The sequence below is a fragment of the Hemicordylus capensis genome, chromosome 2, assembly GCF_027244095.1.
Source record: "Hemicordylus capensis ecotype Gifberg chromosome 2, rHemCap1.1.pri, whole genome shotgun sequence".
NCBI classification, from domain to species: Eukaryota; Metazoa; Chordata; class Lepidosauria; order Squamata; family Cordylidae; genus Hemicordylus; species Hemicordylus capensis.
In genome coordinates this window covers 168641535-168665308 of record NC_069658.1, presented here as the reverse complement: position 1 = coordinate 168665308, position 23774 = coordinate 168641535, and the positions used below count along the sequence as shown (strand labels likewise).

General features: G+C 47.0%; 1 long non-coding RNA gene across 1 annotated transcript in view; it reads right to left on the bottom strand.

The window, feature by feature from the left end:
- Positions 1-4292: 4292 nt before the first annotated feature.
- LOC128342230 (uncharacterized) overlaps positions 4293-23774 on the bottom strand; it is a 32482-nt gene continuing 13000 nt past the window's right edge. Inside the window, exons 3-7 of the long non-coding RNA XR_008314848.1 lie at positions 7336-7610; positions 6454-6540; positions 5718-5943; positions 5437-5474; positions 4293-5157 (exon numbers count right to left, since the gene is read on the bottom strand). This is a non-coding gene — a long non-coding RNA (uncharacterized LOC128342230). The remainder of the gene's footprint in view (positions 5158-5436; positions 5475-5717; positions 5944-6453; positions 6541-7335; positions 7611-23774) is intronic.

Genomic DNA, 23774 nt, shown 5'->3' with positions numbered 1-23774 from the left:
CCAGATCTATGGTGAGGACTACAATGGGACCTTTGCACCACTTGTGACATACACTTCAATGAGGACACTGCTCAGCATAGCAGCGGCCAGAAAAATGCAAGTTGAAGACATGAATGTAAAGACTGCCTTCCTTCATGGGGAAATCAAGGAAGACATCTCTATGCAATAGCCACCAGGCTGGGAGGTACCTAGAAAGAAGGGGCAGCTTGTGTCCAAACCAGAAAGAAGCATCTATGGCTTCAAAGAAGCAGCCAGAGTGTGGAATGAGAAACGAAATCAACTGCTACTTAAGGAGGGGTTGATGGAAGGAAAAGCTGACCCCCGCCTATATTCCAGATTGAGAGACAATAGATGGACTTACATCCTGACTTCGGTTGTTGACTTGATTATTACATGTGAGGAAAAACAAGATAGCCATGAGACTGTACAGCACCGGAACAAGGAAAGAGAGGTGAAGGAACGCGGAAACATCTCCTATTACCCTGGCATCCAAATACAAAAGAGAAGGGGGTGGGGCATTCCTTCTCCACCAGAGGCAGAAGATAAAGGATCTTCTCCAATGCCTGTTAGCTTCCTTGGTGCTTTGCTAAATAATCACAAACCCCAACAACAGCCTCTTGGAGGCCGTTTTCAGCAACAGCTCCCTGGTGACCACCAGTATCTGGTCTGAACTTTCACACTCTGATTTGCTTGCAGAAAAGCTTTGCCATATATGGGCAAAGCTTAAGTACACCAAAATATACCCGGGATACCAATAGGGCTGGCTCATTATAAGAGAATAGCAACTGGCGCTTGTATTGTGCCAGCTCAGATGCAGGTCTTTGATTAGAACATTGAAGTCCACTCCCCTCTTCCACATCAAGCGTGATTTCTGTGCATGACAAGCCACATCAAACAGCTCAAGATATCCCATGTGCAGCCTGGCTTGCTCTGTACAGGCCTCTGCTACAGGGTAAACTCGTCCCAGGCTAGTTAGATGGTCATGAACATGTTCCAAAGCCCAGCTTTCTAGATCAAACGGAAGTTTTGATGCTGACCATGAAACTTTGATGGTGAGAGAGAGAGAGAGAGAGAGAGAGAGAGAGATATTCAACTCTGCACAAGAGACTCCCATGCTCCTTTGGAATTAGGTCAGAAATTGCACTTACTGTAAAAAAGCTACTACTGTTAGAGTTGGAGATGGAGTTCCAGTGCATCGAGCTTTTTCACCAGCTCTCCTAATGACCACTTGGGGTACTGGGAGTAGAGGTAGTTAGTGAGGGTCTCCTTACCTGTCCCTGCTTGCTTGCCTCTACTCTATGGCCCCTGCCTCGACTCCTCAGCTATTCCCAGTCAAGAGTCAGTCCTCTTCCTTTCCTCTTAGAGAGTAGATGGAAACATCTCTCTCTCCCTTCCTATTCATTATGTAGCTGATAGATAGGACTAGGTTTCCCCTCTCTAAATGTACTTCACCAATACATCTTTTTCGTTTAGATTGTACAACAATCTCCATGCGAGTTCTTCACATAATGGCAACAACTCAACTCTGCACTCTACTCTGTAACTGGTGTGGGTAGCTTCCTTTTGGCACCTTGCTAATAAGATCAATACGATGCATAGCTATGTTGTGACCGGACATCAAACCAAGACATTTCATAACCACATGCTAAGACAGAGATCTATCTATCTTGGATGCGTTTTTGTCCACATTTTGTCTGTTCCTTTTGCTCTTTTGGTTGCTGTTGTTGTTGTTGTTTTGTACTGAACGTGTGAAACAACCTTGAAGTGAACTAATCACAAAGTCAGATTTCTTGTGATAGCGAAAGGAAAATTATAGCGTCTGTGGACCCCACCCCACGCCTATAGGCTTTACTACCTTGAAAGAAGTTTGCTTTTGCAACGGAAGGTTGGAAGGCCATTGCGGTAGATTCAGTCTAGAACACACAAGTCTACTTGGTGGCAGTGGTTAAAGGGGTCATTGGTCAGGAGATCCATGTCTGGTGTTAGCAGCAGAGCAGATCCTTCTAGGGTCACACCAAGGTAATTTGGGCATCCGGACCGCCCAGCCACGAGCCCCCACCCCCATGCGAGGCTCCCCAAAACTTCCTTTGGGGGCCCACCCCATCAAAGGTCCATTAAAAAACCAAACCAAAGACTCTAATGGTGGCTGAGGGGTGGCAGCGAGGGGGGAGGGATGGTGTCTTGAAGCAACTGAGTGTCTTGAAGCAACTGAGATGCACGCCTGTGCAGTTTAGAGATCGTCACAAGCTCGTGATGTTACGGGGGACAACTCAAGTTGTTCGGAGGGCAACCCAAGCCATGATATTGTTCAAAACTGAGCCGGCTTCATCCAGGTCAGGGTCTCCTTGGAAGTCCAACTGGCGCTTCCCCCCTCTGTGAAGGAAGGATGTTGAGAAATGGAATACAGAAGCAAACAACTATTTATCTTATTTATATCTCATGTTTCAAGGCAACTGTTCTCAAAGTGGTTTACATACAAAAAGGAGAAGAAAGTGGCCCCCTGTCCCCCAAAGAGCTCGCAATCTAAAAAGAAGCACAAGGGAGAAGCTAGTGCCAGTCACGGAAGGAATGCTGTTCTGGAGTCGCCTAACAGAAAACCTGAATTGGTCATAAAGGTCTGTTGCCAGTTGTTCAATGTCTCGGCATGAAATAAAGAGGGCTTGGTGCTAGCATCACCAAGTTCCAGATGTCCTCTTGTCTAATCAAGTGCTGAACCTCCAGCAGGATTGTAAACTGAGAGCAGGAGCAAGCCCCAAATCCAGCCCTATGGCCATTGGTGCTCCTGTGGAGACAGCCTCTCATAAGGCATGACTGAGCCACCTCTTCAGATTCTCTTTCAGCCATGAAACACACTGGGTGGCCGTGGGCCAGTCACTATTCTCCGCCTAGCCTACCTCAGAAGGCTGTTGCAAGGATAACATGGAGAACTCTACCCTCAGGGAGGAAGAGTGGGGTATAAATGTAATGGGGGTGGGGTGGGGTGGGGCAGCAGTGTTGATCTGGACCCCGGCTGACATCTGTGCTCAGCCATAAACTCACGGGTGGTCTTGAGCAAGTCACACTGTGATCCTGCCTGCCCACTGGTAAAACAGCAGCTATCATGACTCACCCAGTTAGGTGCAGATTAATCCCACCAAGAAAATGGTGTGTACAATCAAAGATGCTATGTCAAGACTATCATCCAGCAGCACTGCTGTCAGTACAGAGCTCCTCTGCAACCTCTTCTCTCCAAACCTCTTCATAACGTCAGTGTATATAGACTTATGCAATAATATACAAGACTTTCAAATGATTAGATCGCATTCCATGCAACACAGTCCAAAATCAAGTAAGATCAAAAGCCTGTCAATAGAATCATTGAGAAGTTCTGCTCCACTGGGCTAGTCTGTGAATTGGAATGTTTTGGATCTTACAGCCCTGAACTGAAGTATGCTTACTCAACGTAAGCCCTATTGATTTCAAAGGGATTTACTTCCAAGCAGCTCTGTTTAGGATTGCTGCTTTAATCTTACTTCTGCCATCTATAGATGGTGTGATATGCTTCAGGGAGTAAGACATTTTAATTTCTAGTTGAGATAAATGATGCTGAAGGTAAGAGTTTCATTCAAAAGGAAGAGCTGTGAAAGTTCTTCCCTTTGGGGAGATGAATCATGTTTGTAGTAGTCCAACTGGAATAGGAGAAAGACTGAGCTGGTCCACATAAGAAGGCCCCAAACTAGGTCCTTCTTCGTTCTCTGCATTAGTCCTCAGCGCTCTCCTGACTGTCATTTGGAAGTAGTGCCATCTTTTCAGGTGGCCTCGTCTTTTAACTTTAAGCTGATCTGATCAGAAAAGGTTTAGATACAGCAACCCAATAGGGCTTCAATGTTCTCCAGTCATCCCAAAACCTCTTCTTTCAGAGGAGAGTTGAGATGCTTTCCATTTCCAGTTCTACTCTAAAAAGCACGGAAATTCCAAGCGAAGGTGACCATGTTAAATTCCGCACCATAGAAGCTGTCAAGACTTTGTACAGTCTGGGAGCGTATGGTGGCTTTCGAAAAGAGGCTCCATGCAGCCACACTTTGCCTTGATCTCTCAGCTGGACATTGGGCTGGGGAGGGATGTGTCTAGGCAGACATTCCAGAATTGCAGCTTCCCCAATCAACTTCCTAGAGATGCCCCAGATGAATTTCTGCCTGGTGCACCTCTACAAGGCACGGTGCTTCCCCCAGCTGTTATGTCGCTTCGTAAATGTCTGGGCAGAAATTCAAGATATATAGCAGTTTCACTAATAGTAAGAATAAGAATGCAAATAAGAACAAGAAACTGTATTCATTAAGATAAAACAAACAAAAAATTAAATCATAACAGATCAAAAAAGGGGGGAGGGGTGAAGGAAATACAAAATACAATACAGAACCATTTCAAAGTCATTGTTAAAATCAATCATGTCATATGATATGATATGGTATGGTATGTATTCTTAAAAACATATAATACTTCCAGGCAGCTATTCTCCTAGCTTTAGGAGCATTAAAAAGAAAAGGAAGCAAATGGGCGATCAGACAAACTCCTCCTTTTCATGGAAGTCCTCGAAGACAAGGCCATCTGAAGAGAAGAGAAGAGAAGAGAAGAGAAGAGAAGAGAAGAGTAGAGAAAAGACGTAATATTCTGATGTTAACTGATTTAGGTAAGGAGGGACTTATACATACTGAACAAATGGAGGAGGATCTAATGGGTCACTTTTTGCCTTGGGGTTTCCAAAGCGGAAGGCAATCATGGCTTCCAGACCTCACAGTTTTGCTGCAACTTCTTTGCCTGCAAGAACCATTTTTACCCCTGTGAGAGGGGTTGGGAGTTTGAGACATGCCCACTCGGGAGGCCTACCACAGACAGTCCTCCATAATTTCCTGGCAGAGATCAAAGAGCAGAAGAGAGTTGGTCAGTACCCATGGACTTCATTGGGATAGCACCAGCCTCAAACACACACTTTTGGCAGTCAGGTTTTGACTGAGCCTGCGCTTGGTCATCCTCTTCCATTCTCTGCCACATCTCACTCTCCAGTACGGTGTCCACAGCCTTGTCTTTTTCATACGACAGCATCTCACTTTCACAGGACTTGGCATCCTTAATACCATCAATAACGGACGTCAAGAATTCAGCCCAGCAGAGGATGACCTGAATATTAGAAGCATTGAGCTGTTAGAGATGAAGGACTCTCCGTGCCTTCCTGGAAATTTAGCAGGCACCCTTAATTGGTGGGCTGCTCTCAGGTCCTTTCTGGGGACCCCACCCCCTCCATGGAATATTCTGCCTCTGCCTCTCAGGGAGAATGCAGAAGTGGGAAAGGGATCAGAGCAGAGAGTGGGTGCTTCCAGATCCCGTATGGGGCAAATGCCTCTCAGAGAAATGTCCTGGGCTCTAGGGAGGAAGGCCCTTTTCTGAATGGATCCCTACCTCAGCTCTTTCCATTTTCTCCACTCCAGTAGTCAGATCTGGAAGGGAAGAAGAGTTGGGGGTGGGTGGGTTTAAGGACTTTGATTCCCATTTGGAATTGAAAAACGGGGATTCCTTTCTTGGAATTAAGGTGGGCTACCAGTTCTAGGTTACAGCCCAAGTCAGCCAGCATATATGAATAATGAGAGATTAGCATCTCCCAAAGGGAAGCGACTTCTCACCAAAGGCCTTTTCATTCAGACCCACAAGTCTGCCAGGTTCCCAAGCACTAGCTCTCTCACCTTCCCCAAAGAGTCAGCCCCAGTCCCAACCTGAGGCACCTGCTCATCGATGGTGACTCTTGATACTGCCGGGGAGCCCACTGTGGGAGTTGGAGGTGGTGCTGGAGTAGGCTCAACGCGGTGTTTCCGTTTAAAGAACCTCCCTCTGGGGGGCTTGCCCTTGGCAGAGTCACTGACGGGGGAGGTCTTAAACAGCCGCCTGCAGCAACGGCAGACTCTTTGCAGCCTAGAAGAGAGCAGGGAGAAAGTGAGAAAGCGACCCTTAAGCAGACATTGGCAGGAGAGGGGGGCAATGGGGCAGGGAAGGAGTGCAGAACAGAAGGAGGGGCAGCAATACAGGTAGCCCAATAGGCTTCCAGGTGGTGCACCGTCCTCCTTCTGGCTGAGGAATTGGGTCGAGACAGCTGCCCCAACGCTTTGGGGCAGAGACCTTTGACATATGGGGTGCAGTTCTGATCAGCCCAGCTCAGCCAGATTATGTTAGAGCTGGCAAAGTTGCAGAGAAGTACCATGAACGAGCTCAGGGGTGAATGGAAACCATGGAACCAAAAGGCAGTCCTGTTTTCAGGCACTGCATGACACTTCCTAGCTGGACCAGGCCTGTGAGGGGCCCGTGCCCAGGTTCACTTTAAAAACAAATGCAACTACAGTCATGCACACAAAATCACCTACCAATATTCAGACACCTGCACACATGTACTACCGACTGTCTGAATAGGGCTTTCATTGCACTTACCTTCAAGATGCTGATTAAGTTCCAGACAGAGGGGGCCTCCTCCAGCAAAGCCCTGATCATCCTCTGGAGCACCTCAATGTTCTCGTTCTATGGGCGGGGGGTGGGGAGAAAAGATCAGTCATGAGTATATGAGTCTTGAGAATGCAACATTGAAAAAGCACTCATGTTTATCGTGGTATTATATTTCATTCCAGTTGGGCCAAGAAACCACCAGGACATATGGAAGTGGGAAAGGACGCTCACAATTAACCTGGAAGAAGAGCTTATACATTAAATCTTGGGGTTTACAACCGCCTTGGGGTTGTCTTTTAACGAAAGGCGGTATATAAATACAACAATAAATAAAAATAAACCTCAGAAAAGTAAGAAACCACCTGTGCAGGGAGTCACACCATTTCTAACTTGGTCATTCTTTTGGAACTCTCCCGTTCAGTGTGGGGTCAAATATTCACTTTCCAAAGTGGTTTGGTAACCAGTTCAAACACCTTGAACCAGTTTAGTTACATTTCCTATAGAATAATATCCAAACTCTTTAGCTTGCCATGTAACTCTAGAAAAAGACAACCATGGGACTTGACTTGAGAAGAAAGCATAATGAAAGTCTTTCTTTCTGAATGAAACTAATTATGGAATTATGGAACGACATCTTCTGAACTGGTTACCACTACAGGGCTTCGCTTCTGGTTCCAGTTCGGGCCAACTGGGAGATTTTCAGTTGACACTGAATTCTTCCTTCTTCATAGAACATATTATGACAAAGCAAAACTGTGGCATTGTTACACAGAAAAGATTCTGAAGTGTTCTCAAATGAGACAAGGACCCCAGGAGTGGAGGCAGCAGGAGTTTGTGGCACAGGAGAAAACAAGCTCAATAAGAATTTACCTGGGTCCAGCTGGTTGACTCTGGACACGGCCACGTGCAAGACCACTGCTATTAGATTCAATGGCAGAGTTGGCTTCATTTCGCTGGAGGAAGAAATCTTAGATTTCATCGTGTGAGGAGGGCTGGTGATCCAGCCCACAGAAGCTCACCTAGATAAGAGCATCATGGCAAGCCAGCAAGTTTTGGGGAATATCCTGGGCTGGGTGGAGGAAGGCCCTCTACTCAATGGTTCTTGACCTCCGCTCTTTCTTTCTTCTGCTCTGAAGTACTCAGACCTGGAATGGAAAAAGAAACAGAGAGGGGTGGGACACCGTCTTTTGGAATGAAGGCTGGCTACCATTGATTGGTTACAGCACAAGTCAATAATCCATTGGTAAGACAGCCGGCTTGCTGCCAAATGGCAAAACCTAGCCTGGCTGCTGGGCAAAACTTTGGGGAGGAAGGAATGCTCTGTCACCCATGGAGCCAGTGTGGTGTAGTGGTTAGAGTGCTGGACTAGGACCAGGGAGACCCGAATTCAAATCCCCATTCAGCCATGAAACTAGCTGGGTGACTCTGGGCCAGTCACTTCTCTCTCAGCCTAACCTACTTCACAGGGTTGTTGTGAAAGAGAAACTCAAGTATGTAGTACACCGCTCTGGGCTCCTTGGAAGTAGAGCGGGATATAAATATAAATATAATAATAATAATAATAATAATAATAATAATAATAATAATAATAATGTCTTGGCCTCTGGGTTGGGCTTTAACATGCTTGGAGAAAACTGAACGTATCAGAAGTGTTTTTCTACTGTTGTCCTGTGCTAATGGGAACCAGCCCCTGATGAAGGCGAAACAGCTTCTTATCCCGGGGTGGCTGTCGTGATTTTTGCCTGGTGTGTCCTGTCTCTCATCATTAATTATTATTACAAAGCAGGTTGCTTGCTTTCTTCGTATGAAGGATTTATGATTTGAACTACACGCATTTACAACATTCTACTGAGTATACTTGTCTCCTCCCTTTGGATCTGAGGACATCACCTGTACTATAGGTACTCTTCAATTTCTCATTTTGAAGACATCTCAGACTGTGTTTGGACACCTGTATATTCTGGTTTCTCATGCTTTCATTGTATTTTGTTTCTCATGCTTTCATTGTATTTTGCAATTCCACTTGGTATTTTGTCATTGTATTTTTATATGTAATTTGTTACTTGTTATACAGATGTGTTTGATCATTTTCACATCTGTTAAGAGCTGGTTATTTATCCATTCATTATTCATTATTTTTGATGGGGTTTTTGTTGTTGTTGTTCACAGGTCTTGCATTTCCCCCCCTCTTCCATTCCGTGGACCCCAGTTTTTTCCTTGGTTACATATTTCCCTCAGACAAGAAGACTTTTTTCTTTTCTTCATGGCACTTCCCAGATTATGTGCTACAACAGCAGTAAAATGCTTCGGCTTGGGTAGATGGCATTGAAAAGGTAAATAAAGGATTGAAGCTGTTTGTTGCACAAAGCAACCAGCAGGGGCAGCAGTCATTATTAGCTTGCTCAAAGAAAACTCCACAATAGGAAAATACAGCTATTTTTGTGTGGCACACATGCAATGTTATAGGACTGTAACACAGCAATAAAACCACAAAGAAGACATTGGAAATGTGAATGGCACCTTGCTGACAGTGGGAAGGAAAAGGCTGACCGATGAGAAGACTAGTCCTCCCAGAAAACCAACTGAGAGACTAGCTCTCACCAAATGTAATTTTATCTGGCTCAGTAGGGCAATGGACTTAAATGACCCTGAGACAATTAAAAAGAAAACATTAAAAACCACCTGATTTCCCAATTGCTCTGTGGGTTGAGTGGTGGGTAGCACCCATCATGCTCAACCCGCTCTGGGGCCCCCAGAAGCCAGTTATTTATTTACTTACTTACTTACTTACTTGAAACATTTAATATACTGCTCACTCCAAAGACTCCGGGTGGTGCACAAAAACATGCAAACAAGGCAACATTAAAAATCACATTCTAAATTAAAAACTCAAGTAACTAACAAAAAACAAATAAGTAAACTACAGGGCAAAAGCCTGGCTCTCTAAGGTTTCAGGCAGAAGGAGTCTTTCCCAACCCTACCTGGAAATGCCATGGACTGAATCTGGGACCTTCTGCATGCATACCAGATGTTCCGCTACTGAACTACATGCTCACTACTTCAAGGCTACTCCCCATTCTCAGATGCTGAGTGAGGACGTCTCATGTGGGTTATCCTCCCCACATGCTCCAGAGGGCAGGGCAATCAATTAATGGAAGCCTTTAAGAGGCAGGAGAGGATAGCCCCTCCCATTGCAATTTTTCCTGCTACAGCTCCAGAGAAGGTCATCCTCGCCATTGTTTCTAGCAGTCCCTTCCTCGTCTTTGCCTTTTTCAAAATTTTTGCCTATATTTCTGCTTATTGGAAACAAGCTTTCCTCTTCTTTACAGCCTTTTCTGATTCCCATTTATCCTTTACTTTTTTTGGGGGGGGACCCTTATTTCTCCTTTTCTCCTTCCCTTTTCTTCCTGCCCTTCTCTTCCCCATGGAGCAATGAAAGATGGGCATTCCTCACGGTCTCATGCTGAAGGGCAGGAAACATGGCGCTCTGCAATATTCCAGTAAGCACCATTCCCATAGCATGATGGTGCACACTGCTGCCAGAGGCCCACCGCAACCTGCACAGTCCACACTGGAGGGAGGGGCAGAGGGGCTCTTAACCCTGTAGAAGGGCCTTTGGGAGCCCCTCCAGTGTTGGTTACATGCACTATCACCCAATATGCCCCACTTAGAGGGAAGGAGAGCCCTGACATCATGGTGCTCAAGGAGGAGGCCACGCCTGACTTCGAGGCCCTGCTAAAATCCCCAAGGACTGCCGGCCCTCCTGCATGCAGCCCAAATGGGCCAGAAGCATGGGGAGAGAGCATCTACCACCTAATATGATCCCTGAGGAGCTGAGCCTACCGCCGTTGGAGCCACGGAAGGAACAGGCTGTGCCCGCTTCTCCAGCTCTGGGCCCAGCAGAAACACCAGCACTCCCTCCAACCCAGCAGAGTGACCCAGCAGAGACGGGGCCAACGGAGGTCCGAAAGCACCACTCCCTCCCACATCAGAGTATACTGGCAACAGAGGCAGACCTTGCCCGGCAACCCCTCATCCGCGAGGCCCAGTGAGTCCACGGCCTTCTGTCCCAACTAACCCTGACCAGATCCACACCCAGAAAGGCTAGTGGACCTAGTTAGACCCCAAGAGCCCCACAGTCCCAAGGGGTGTTCCTGTAGACACAGGATTGATCCTGACTCGAAGGAAAAAGATGAATGATCTCATGGCCAACAAGTTGAGCCATCCACACACATGGATGACGGAGGCTCTATTGGTCTTCCTTTCAGCATCAATAGGTCAGCAAGTATCATCCACGACTCTGGTCATATGGATCAAGCATGCATCACCTTGGCATAGGAAGTACAGTATCTTCTGCCTCCACTCAAGATTACGGCGCATTCAACGTGATCAGCAGCTAGCTCTGTGGCCTTCTCCACGAATGCCCCACTGGAAGAGATATGCAGAGCCGCTACGTGGTCCTCTCCATCCACATTCACCAAACACTACAAACTGGACCTCTTCAAATCAGCTCAGGCCACGTTCAGCAGATGTGTCCTACAACAGTTTCTTCTGCCCCAGTATCCCTTGACACTCCCACCCTGGGTATCTTAGCTGTGACATATCCAATGTGAGATATCCTCACCAGCAGCTGAGAAAGGAGCACTTCATGGAACACCATGAAGGCTTCTTCTGGCTGCTGGTGTTGAGGACATCTCAACCTACCCTTTGAGCATCCAGGGCTCAAACTTACTTCTCTGCCACTTGGTTTTTTCATCCCTTTCTACTGCATTGTTTTATTTCATTTTCCTTTATATACTTTCCTTTCTAGAAACTTGGCTTGACCAAACAGAACTTGGAGGGACTATCCTCTCCCGCCTCTTAAAGGCTCCCATTAAGTGACTGTGCTAATGTGATTCCCTCTGGAGCGTGTGGGGAGGATAACCCACGCGAGATGTCCTCAACACCAGCAGCCAGAAGAAGCCTTCACGGTGAGTGACTGGTGCTCCCCGCCCCGTGTTTTGTGTATTGAAGCTGGTGACAGAAACTGGAGATCTGGGTTTGCAAATATGCAAGAACTGAGCCATAAATGGCTAAATTCTGTAGCCTGTATATACTTACATCCTTAAGTATATACTGTGTACCCTTACTACACTTGATTATTTTGCATCATTTCTGCAATAATGGGAAGGGGCAAAGAACAATGCAGGACAAAATAAGGTTCCTAGTTTGACCTCTTGGTCTGCAAGGAAATCCTTTTATTTCTGTATAGAACTTGGATTTGAAAATTCAATGAAGGGAATCATCAAGCAAAATTAGCAGCATTGTATTTCATTACAATAAAATAATTCTAGTTACTGTGTTGTTCAGCAGCATTTACTGAAAATCTAGAGACTGTTGCGTCTGAAGTGCTTCTGGTTTCCTGTGCATTTATTTACATACAAGATCATTTTGGGTCCATGATCTGAGTGCTCCCCGGCTCTACAAGGACTGCTGAACTGTAGCACTCCCACACAGACTAATGATGGGCAAACTTGGCTGCCCCCATCTCAGTTAGGAACTGATTCATTCCTTCCAACAGCTCTTAGAGAACATTCCATTTGTCTGTTTGAAAATGCTTTCCGGATTCACAGTTTGGGGCATATGCAACTGATGGTCCCTCCTTGATGTATGTTATATGTTGCCCCTTGGGATTAATACTGTGGCTTCTAGTTTGGAGTGGTGTGTGCATTCGCATGTGTGCAAGTGCAGTCTTGCATACATAGGGCACTTGCTGTCTTCTGTGCATAAATCAAGATGAAAGTGGAAAGTAGAAAGAGAAAAGAAACCAAAGAAGCCAAACATACATGACGGTTGCTGTCTTTTCCTTTTGGATTCCTTGCTCTCAGCCCCCATGTTAAAAATTCTCTTTGGATGTGTGTGCATGATTGCAGTTTGGATCCTTTCTTCCTATGGTTTGGATGGCGTTGGGTGATTGAGCTTCAAGCTTGTCCGTTTGTTAAATTATTTTGATAGCTGTCCCTATCTTAGTAAAAATGCTTGGCTCTTCATCATGGTCTCTCTACAGGCACATTTGTGGGATCTGTGTCTGTGCAGAGCCTTGTTTGTAGCTTTCTAGAGCTCATCCTGTAGAATCCTGAGACACTAGCCTTGTCCTTCTGCAGTGAGCATGTGTTCCTAAATGGGCATGGCCTGCACTTCCTCCCTTCTCTATCTGTCACCATGAAGAACCTGTGCTTGGTTTGTCCAGTTAGGTTTGCTCTCTTCCTTCTCTTTAATTATGGTTTTCTTTTTTCTCATATTCTCCCTCTCTTATGTCCAGAGCCTTTCTGTTTATGTTTTATCAGACTGCCTTGTTTCGACAAGTCTCACCCATTTTCATTTGCTCCAGCCCTTGCAAGGGCTTCTCCGCATGCCTTTCGTGCTGGATTTCCACCACTAACAAATGGCTGTGCCAACTGGCTTGTTGGCCTATCCCTGAAACTCATTCCATACAGGCCATGGCTGCACCTCCAGCATTTGACAGAGGCATCACAATTCCTAATCTATATCAGGCACCCATGTGGTCTCCATTGTGGTCTCTATCCCACAGTGCACCACACACTGAGCGCAGTGCACTGGGAGGTTCCCCAGGGGCCGGACACTCTAGGTGCCCGTCTCTGTCAGCGCTGCAAGCTCGCACTGTGATACATGATCCCAGGAACCAGGTTAAGAGCGCATTTGCACCCTTAGCTTGGGCTAACAGCTCGATTTGGGTGCTGGGTTTAGTGCCAAAGCACCGCAGGGATCTGGAGGTTCTCATAAGTAGCCAAACCCAGGCTTGGCTGCTTGTGAGAACAGCCTCACTGTATTTTTGATGTTCACTCTTTTGCTTCTGCAGGATTTGGCAGAGTAGTTCTATAGTCTTTGTCCAGCTGATGACATTGCGCCCTCCTTCCGAGTAAGCTAGGTGTGCCAGCACAGAGACCATGAAGAAGCGTTGGGTCACCTGTCCTCTAACTGATGTTATAGGTAATATTTGCCGTGTTATATGCGTATTTGCCATGGAGGGGAGGCCTTGAGTGCAATGAAAGTCTATTTGAGCACTTCTGTTTGACAGAAAGCCACCTAATGGCACAGCGGGGAAATCACTTGACTAGCAAGCCAGAGGTTGCCAGTTCAAATCCCCGTTGGAATGTTTCTCAGACTATGGGAAACACCTATGTCTGGCAGCAGCGATATAGGAAGATGCTGAAAGGGATCCTCTCACACTGCATGGAAGAAACTCCTCCTGTATTCTACCAAAGACAACCACAGGGCTCTGTGGGCTCCAGGATTCGACACTGACTCGATGGCACACTTTGCCTGATCTTTACATTTGACAGAGCGCAGTTTTGTTTTATGCGAGGAGATGGGGCTCTACGGCTGTATGGTGAGATCCTGACCTCTTGTCACAGAGAAGGGAGTGCAGGGAAGATCGCTTTTGCAAGGGGAAGTGAAGTGGAAGCCTGTCCCCTTAAGAACAAGGCTAGTGCTCCAAGGGACAGGAGAGAGAAATGGTCACAAATAAAAATTAGCTGCTGTCAGCAGCATCACCCACGGGGCTTGCAGACGTTAAAACTCCCACACACTGCCACAAGCTATACAACCCCCAACTGCTCTACCATGGAATGAGGAAGGAAACTGATGGGGGTGGGGGTTAGAGAGAGTCATGATTTTGTTTTGCTTTTAATCAACTTCTTTATGCATGGCTGCGCATCTGTAAATAAAAAGGAAATGATCTCCGAAGCAGGGGCTTTCTCCAATTCCCTCCAACTCATAAAGCAAGCAGTCACAGGAGTTCTCAGGGCTGGCCCAGGATTTCTGGTGTCCCGGGCGAAGCCTGACTTGGATGCCCCTGCCCACTTAGCCTGTGCAGGCACACGCCTCCCATCTGCCTCTGCCTGCCACTCCTGCTGCTACCGGGCAGCTGGCCTGCCCTGCCACAGTGCCTTATAATGATGTTGCCGTGCAATGCAGCTATATCATTCTAATGCACCATGGCAGGCTGGCTTGGCTCCACAGCAGGAATGGCAGAGGCAGCCAGCAAGGAGAGTAAGTAGGCGGAAAACAGAGATGGGGGAGTGCCTGCTTGCTCATTCACACTCTCACCCACCCGCTCACCCACCCACTTGCCTGTTCACTTGGACAACGGCAGATGCCTGCCCGCGGAGGCGAACGGGGTCGGTGGTGGTGCCCTTCACCCCTGCTGAATGCTCTCCTTGTTGCTGTGGCCTTCAGCACTGGGGTGGCAGGCAAGTGTCCATGCCCCAATGGATTATAATTTCAGTTTACAGGACGGCACATGAACCAGGCCATCAGTGGCCCTCCCCACTTGGTGCCCTGGGCAACCACCTAGTTTGCCTAGTGGATGGGACAGCCCTGGGAGTTCACTAGGCCACATCTTCCGAGTCAAAGCAAGTGAGTTTGCACCTGAAAACTTGGTCCTGCAGCTGCTCTAGAAGCTCTGAACTTCCCAATAAACCAGCACTTGGAACACAGAAGGGGACACCAGGGGTCTGGGAGGCTCTTTGTGAATAAGTGAATTGCATTAGTCAAGCCACAGGCAGGTAGTGCTGGGGGGGCGGGGGGGGGGACGCCATTCATGTACATTTCCCCCTCTGAGCTTGCAGACGGGATTCTGCTTTCCTCAGCCCCTCCCGACAGCCCAAGAGTTGTACCTGCTGCTCTTGAGGCTGCATGTAGAGTTTAAAGTGCTTGCTTTAAATGCAGCTGCTGGTGCTGGCTTGATATATTTGTTATATACAAATGTGGCAGAGGTTAGATTGGAAGCAAGGAGAAAGGGCTGGTGGCTGCTGCTCTTCGTCTCTAAGGCCTAGGGCTTCAAACAGAAATATTTGGGGGGCTGAAATTCTGAAATCTTGTACAATCAAATGTAGTTTTAAAACAATATTTCTCTCTCTGTGTGTGTGTGTGTGTGTTTTGTGTTTGCAGTCTATGGGGCCTTGCACATGGTCATCTGGGGGTGGTCTTGGATACGGAAGGACTCTACCCCTGATGCCCACTAGGGATGTGCATGAACGGAACCCAGGTTTGGCACCGCTGGGGTGGGAGGGAGCAGTGAGCAGGATCTTTTAAAAAGAGGAGAGCTCTCTGAGGCCCCATGCAGCTTTCTGCTGTGGTGGTGCTTGTCCTAATAACCCAGGCACTGCGGCAACATGCAAATGGCATCTGTGCATGCACAAACTCCATGTGCATGCTGGTACCGCATGCGGGTTCTTGGGATGAGCGCAGCCACAACAGGATGCTGCACGGGGCAGCAGAGAGCAGGTCAGGACTCATTCTCCTTTTTAAAGATCCCGCTCCCTGCTCCCCACCACCACCTGGGGGCTCCAGACCTGTGCATGAGCCTTGGAGCCTTGGTTCATGCACATCCTGAATGCCCACAGATGACCAGAGCCTCTGTGTGGCAATCCTAACTCACCACCCAGCTGATCACAGCTGCCGAGAGCTGGGATGAGGGAAAGTCCTCCAGGTTTCAGGAGACCTCCCACAATGCAATGCACTGCCAGCAGTATGGACAACCTCATTACATCACAGCTGCCTTCTGACAGGCTAGAAGGGGGGAAGGAGGCAGGGAAAGCCCCATTCAAGCCATTTTGAGCAAGCTATCAGAGAGTGCAAAGCAGCACATTCACAAATCACAGCCTCTCTAAGCTGCTCTCTGGCAAACGGGGCGGCTGGCAGCTGGGACCTGCAAAAACAGGGGAAAGTGGACACACAGTCAGCAGCTTGAGATAGTAGGGCCACTACTCTGCACTAACCTGGGTTAAGATTGTGGGTTGGTAGCAAGGTTACCCACATTTAGACTACCAGGGCTTGGGGGATTTGCCCTGGTTCACAAAAGCTTGCAACCTTGGCTTATCTGCCTCTAACCCAGGTTTAGATGATTGTGTGTAGAGGCTTTATATATTTTTCATCTCTGAGTCTGATTATGAGTGTAGAACAGAAACAAGCATTGATTAGTGTGTGTAAAAATAATTTTTAAAAAAAAAAAACCAGATTGAGGAGGAAAATGCTGGACCCCCAAAATTATTGAAACCAAATAAATGAGGCAGCACAAAGTTTGGGATTTGTGGCACAAAATGGCACAAAACTAGCACAACATTTTGAGAGAGGTTTTGAGGGGATATGACAATAATAATAATAATAATAATAATAATAATAATAATAATAATAATAATAATAATTTTTATTTATTAATCAATAATAATGTTCATTGCGGGGGCAGTCTGGAGGAAATGGAGCCAAATTCTTACATCTATGTCAATAAGGTGTGTGGTCATGGGGGTGTGGCTATGTGGGCTGTCATGGAGACCCACTTGCACTTCTGAATTTGCGATCAACCCACTGTTTGGTACTAAAAAAAGAAGGCTAGTGTGAAGCACCTGAGAAACATCCTCTCAGGCCAGGGCTGCCTCCTTAAAAATATTGAATCTCTACGTTTTGGACTCTCCACAGTTGTGGTCTATGTGACCATGCCTTTTCAAACAATGAGCCCTTTCTCATGATCATGTGAGAGGGCTGCAGGGTGGGCAGTGGGGAAGGCAGCAGAAGCTCGCCTTCTCTGCAGACGATTTGGCTACCAGGTCTGGAAGGGTCAGGGTGTGCGATCTCATGTGCCCAGATGGCTTGCTGTTCCCCCCAGTGGCGCAGAGGTGCAGGGGCAAGTGTCCAGTGCAATGTGGGGATACCTCCTGTGATGGGCAGGTGCCTGTCAGTGTTGCAGCGCTGGCTAAAAGCAGCTGGTGCTGCACACGAGCAGAGAAATGGGGCTCTGGGATTGGGGGGGTGGGAGGCAATGCTTTGCAGTGGTACTGCTCCTACCTCATGGGCGGATTCCAGATAGTGTCTCTTGGAGACTGTTATCCTTGATGGGGCAACATCATCGGGAGAAGGCATAACTTCTCCCCAGTCGTGTGGGCGGCCAATCTGCCCAGCAGGGCTTCCCGATCGTCTGCGGGGAGAGCTGGCTTAGCCCGCTCTCCCCGCAAACCCAGACAAAGCGGGTCTCACTGATCGTGAGACCCGCCTCATCATGTAATTGTTTAGCACCATCTGCTGGCAAGCTGTGAAAAACTGGTTTCTTTTCAATACAACTCCTCCCCCTCCCAATTTGAAAAAGACAGGAGTTTTTCATGGGTTGTCAGAAGATGGTGCTAAGCAATTATGAGGTGTGCTTAAATATCATGTACTTGCCCCATAAAATCTCCCATTGAAATCTGAGTGAAATAAATTACCATCTGCCAGAGTTCTTGGACAGGGTGGCAGGACAGTCATATCAGTAGTGTGCATACTGTTCAAGGCAACATGGGTAGCTTGAGCTTGGAAATAATGGGCATTATGTCACACAACTGCATGCACAGAGCCGTCAGGATAGAGCACGGCTGCCCTGCAGCACAGCCCCTTCAGTAGGGCGTATGCACATGCAAGGGCATGGGTGGTGGTCAAGCTGCCCATGTTTCCTTGTGCAATATGTGGGCCACTGGTCAGATGTCTGCACTGGCTCCCTGTTCCTTTTCAGGTCACAGTTCAAGGTGCCAGCAGGTTATAGCCTCTATGTCTTAAATGGCTTGAGCCCAACATACCTTCAAGATGTGCTTCCTCCCTTGTGTCCGATTATGATCCACTGAGGGTGCCCTGTTGCTGAGATCAGCTAAGAGGGAAGTTCAGACAGCAAGGGCACAAAGGCAGGTATTCTTGGTAGAAGGTATTCTCTCCCTTCCTGATCCATAATTATGGAACTCCTTCAGGGGTATAGCTAGGGGAGAGGAGGCCTAGTGGCCCCTCAGAGTGAGGGAGATAAGAAAATAGGGAGGGATGGCGCTCTTTGAACCCATCCAATCAATTATAGCTGCACCAGGGGCGTTGGAGTGGACCCAGAGATGAGATTTTAAACATGGTCCCCTCGCTGCCTTCCTCTCCATCTCCTGGCCCCATGTCTCTGCTGCAGAAGAATGCTAAGGACACATGTAATATAGTATAGCAGATTAACAGAGGACAGCAGACTACAGTTACAAGGTATAAACAACAGCAGAACCAAATAATATAACACAATCAGCTTTGTGGGCAATTCATGCTTGCTACCACAAGACCAGCAATCCTCCCCTTCTGTGGGTTCCAAAGGAAGCTTCTGTCTCAAGCTTAACAATTTTTGTCAGGGCTGTAGATTAAAAAACAACAACAGAATAGTTTTCATTTGGAAAAGGCAGGTGAAGGCATATCCAGGGAAACCAGTTCAAAATTAGCAAACAATCAGGAAGGATGCTAGGCTAGCTCCACTCTTCCCCAACCATCAATTATCGTGAGCCATTATGGGAGCAAGGAGCCTCTTTTTGAGAACTTGTTTGGTTGAAAAACAATTGAATATATTTTCAACAACCATGGCACCATCAAAGAAAGAAACAATAACCCCCATGTTGCCACCCCCTCTTTCCTTTCCACAGAGAGGAAATGACTCATTGCAAGTTGGAAGAAGATCACTTTACATGGGTCATCAGGATTTAGAGGGAAGACCCCAATCATTTAAAATTATTCTCTCTCTCTCTCTCTCTCTCTCTCTCTCTCTCTCTCACACACACACACACACACACACACACACACACACACACACTCACTCCATAACTGTGGGAAGCAGAAAAAGAACAAATCACAGACAGATAAGAGTTGTTTGTTTGACTTTCCTTTCCACTTGAACAGCTTGCTAGCTCCTAGTCCCAGATCCATCATAACTGCACTCAATTGTTGAGTGGGGGAGGAGCTCAAGGAGCCTCTCTGCTGCTGCAGCAGCTGCTGCCACTCTCCTCCGCTCTGACTGACAAAAGGGAAATCGGGAGTCGCAGACAACCTGCTTGGGAGGACTGCAGCTCACACTTCTGGCTACGGGACTGGAGAGAGGTCAAGGATAGGCCTTGAGGGCCCCTCAGAGGCTATGGGCCAGGAGACATCTGTCTCCTTTTGTCTTATTAATAGTATGCTAATTGGACAAAGAGACACCTTTCAAGTGATGGTTGTCTTATATTTATCAGCAAGAGAACAGTCGTCCCTGTTCATTCCACCAAGAACAAGAGGTCCCCGAGGGTGGGTGAACATCTCAGCCTGTGCAAACGTGGAGTTGCTGACTGACTAGCAGCCCCTGCTGATGCCACAAACCAGACTTACACTGCGGGTTAGCCAGTCAGAATCCATGTGCTTGTGTGGCGCCCAGTGTTCCCTCTAAGGCGTGCGCATGTGCACGCACACAGAAGTTTTTTGATGTCCACAGTTAATTTTAGATCCCTCCCAGGAAGGCCCCATTCTGAATGCACGTGCGCACACACTGCCTTGATACTGCCGCCCAGTACAAAACTCATTCCACGTACAGATGAAAAGAATTAGAGGGACCACTGGTGGTGCCCCCTTCCTCCACCACCACCTTCCAAAGAGGGCAGACTCCCTCTCCATCCCTCAGCAGCGGCCAGTGGTTCCCACCACTAACTTCCCAGTGATTGTTGCTGTGTAGAATAATGGAATGGATTCCACACAATTGGCTACTCAGACACATTCAAATGTATACCAGCTGCATGTTTAGATGTTCACTGTGCTGCAGTTGGCCAGGTCCTGGGTGAAGTGGCATCTGTTCGCTTGCTGTGGGGTCTGGAACTTGATAGTGTTTTATTACAGAAGAAAGTATACATACTGAGAGAGGACCTTATTTGGGGTGAGTGTGGAGAATTATTAGAATCTTGTTACACTCTCCGTGTTTTGGTGGTTGGTTAGTTGGTTGGTTGGCTTTTACAATGCAGACAAGAGCCAAGAGAAGAGAGAGCTGGTCTTTTGGTAGCAAGCATTAATTGTCCCCTTTACTAAGCAGGGTCAACCCTGTTTGCATTTGAATGGGAGATTTGAATGTGAGCACTGTAAGATATTCCCCTTAGGGGATGGAGCTGCTCTGGGAAGAGCAGAAGGTTCCCAGTTCCCTCCCTGGCATCCCCAAGACCAGACTCAGAGAGATCCCTGCCTGCAACCTTGGAGAAGCCAGTGCCAGTCTGTGTAGACAATACTGAGCTAGATGGACCTATGGTCTGATGTTGGCTCTGCATAAGGCAGCTTCCTATGTTCCTAAGAACTTGGACCAACTGCTTGGACCAAACAAAATCTCTTTGTTGCACGGGGTTTCTGTGAAATTACTACATTAGTGGTTTGGTTTGGTTTGGTTTGGTTTGGTTTGGTTTGGTTTGGTTTGGTTTTGGAGTCTATGAATTTAACAGATCGCTAGGGGTCCCTCTGGTTTAAAGGATTATGCACAGGAATTAACAAAAATGCAGATCTGTGAACAAAAAGGAATCCAAGGCCTGCTTTGGTCAGCTGGTGGTGCTGTTTTCCCATTGCTTGGCTAAATGTCATTTGTCAAGTGCAGAATAGACAGTAGAAAAACAGTTTAAGAACTACAACTGTAAGGAAATTCATTGTAAACATGGGAGGTTTTTCACAAATTCAGCTGGGCATTTTTCACACAGCAGGCTTTACTGTGAGTTTACTGTGGGGCTTTACTGTGAGTTCAAAGTTGCCCCCTAAAAGTGACGCCAAAAGTGGATTATTTTTTTTACCCTGGATATAAATTGGTCTAGACTCTAATGCACAATGATGGACCTGAACTGTGTGTGAAGTGCTCCCCGAGAGCTCTCAGGGACTTTGGGGTGAATCTGGCTGATATGGGATGCGAGCTAAAAGCCCTGTGTGAAAAACACCTTGGGCGTTTTCCAGATTACACACTACCATGTGTCCCATAAGTACCATATTGCCAGTGTTTTGACATCATGCTTGCTGCACTGTCAGCAGGGTGCCATTCATATTTCCGATGCCTTGTTTTGAATTTTAAAGATGCATTATGGCCCTAAAATGTGGTAATAGCATTGCAGATAAGTAGCTGTATTTTTCCATGGTAGGGAGGTTTGCAACAGAATTTATGCATTGCAATGTGTTGCAGTATGGACAGTCTTCTCCTGCCTGTGCTTACTTCCTCTGCCCCCTTGCTGTGGGGAGAGAAACAGGAAGGGAGAAATCTCAGCTTTTCCCTCCTTTTCTCCCCACAGATCCTAAACCCCACATCTCCCCCCTCCTCCGCTTGCTTCCAATATAACTTGAGCTTGTCAACACAGAAGGAGAGGGGAGATGGGGAGGGGGGAAGGGAGGAGATTGGAGGGGTTTTATTATGATTATTTTTCCACCAGGGTTCTTTTGTGCATTCCCCTTTTAATTTGCTGCTTTGGCAAGAGACTCATACTAGTGCAGCTGAGCAGATTTCTGAATTCAACCCTTTCTTGTGCACTTTTACTGAAGAGGAAGCCCATTGAACTAAATCATTTACTTCTGTGCAATCCCACTTGCTTACTACAAGGCAAAGGGCAGGGAGAGATAACAGTCACTTACTTAGAAGGAAACCCATTCAACTGAATCATGATTCATTTACTTCTGTGCAACCCCACAGCTCTCACTGGAGGAACACTCCCCTCCCCTCCACCTCCTCCCTCTTATTTATTTTATTTATTTATTTATTTATTTATTTATTTATTTATTTATTTATTTATTTTATCTGGAGGTGTGCCAGTTCCTATCTTTCCCCCTTCCTGGCTTACCACAGGATTCCCTTTTGCTCCCCCTGCCAATAAGCAGTTCCCTGGTTTTTGTCACTCCAAAGGATCTCCTCACGCATCCCACTTTAATAAATAAAAAATAAAAAATTCCCCGTTTATTGCTTGCGCAAAACTGAAATGATACAAGACAAAGTTAGATTTTTGTTTTGGGACTGTGCTTCCCCCTGCTGGCAGAATTGCGCAAGGCAGCTGAGAAGTTAAAAAAAAATTCACGTCAACCCCCTCACAACTCCATTGGAGCAGGAGGAGGGGGCAGATAAACGTGTTTCAAGGAGAATATGGACAGTCCTGCCTTGAAAACACGTTGCAATGGATGGAAAATATGAGTGGCCACCAGCCTACAATGAAGCATTTAGTAACGCTTTACTCTCGGTTTTAAACCATTGCACTATTCTGTCACACTTTTCAATGCTTTACCCATTGCAAATTTCATAGTCTGGAAAGTGTCCTGCTGAACATATCTGTGCTTCTGCTTTTCCTTTGAAAGGTAAATGCAACAACTGGATTTCTGCAGGACTGGAGGACACACAGTATTAGTTTAACTTTGATTTGTATATGGCAAAGAAGAGGAACTAAGAGACTGTGGTGTGAGCCAGGATGTCCATAGTTCAAAACCCACCTCAGTCATGTGACCTTGGCAGAGACACTCATCCTCACACCTCTTCCTCCTGATCTATAGGACAGGGTTGCTGTATCAATCCCTGGGCCGGTTTGGACAATACTTCATTTTCCTGCTGCCTAGATGTGATAAAGATATACATGTGCTGTGAGAACTGCCCCCCCCACCAATTAGGGAAAGGTGCCCTGGCATGCTGGGGGCAGAAGGAGAGGGTGTGTGTTGCGCATGACACACACATATGTCCTTATTGCTTATGGGGTGTGGGTGTGGCCCCCAGACTGTTCAGTTACATTCATGGGAACTGCAGCTGTGCAGAGCATTACCTGGAAATCCTGGAGCTCAGCTTGAAGAGTGCTGTTGCAAACCATGCCACCAAGGAGTGAGGGGCACATGTTTCTCTGGACCTGATCCGTGGCCTCTTCCCTCAGTTCTGCTTCAACTGCAACATCAGGGCCATCACATCAGATATAGCTTTGTCCAATCAAGCAAATTTGGCCTCTGTTCTCTTTCTCATTACTGTTCTCTCTCTCTCTCTCTGTCTCTCCTCCGCTCTCTCTTTCTCTCTCCTCCGCTCTCTCTCCTCCACTCTCTCTCTCTCTAAATCTTCAGGTTTCAAGAGCAGGACTGGCAAGGGGAAGTGCCCTAACACTGATGGCACAATTGTTGCCTTCAGTGTCTTGGACAAGAGTACAAGGCTGAATCCTTTATTAAACAATAGTAAAACAACTGTTTTAATGCACCCTCCTGCTGCTGCTGCTGCTTGGCATAACTTTTTTTTTTTTTTTTGCCTTCAGTTATGCCAGAGTCAAAGCAAGAAGTATCCTTCCCATGCAGACATAACTTTGTGACATAATGATGTAATTAAGTCTGATCGACTATTTGGCTCTATCCTGAAGCCAACTCAGACTGAAGGGCTTCACTCTGGCAAGGCTGAAGGGGAAAAGAAAGTGCTGAGCAGAAGTGGAGTAAGATGAGTGGAGAGTTCACTCCTGTTCCCAGTGCGCACCCCCCCCCCCGCCCCTCCTGAATGTCTGGAA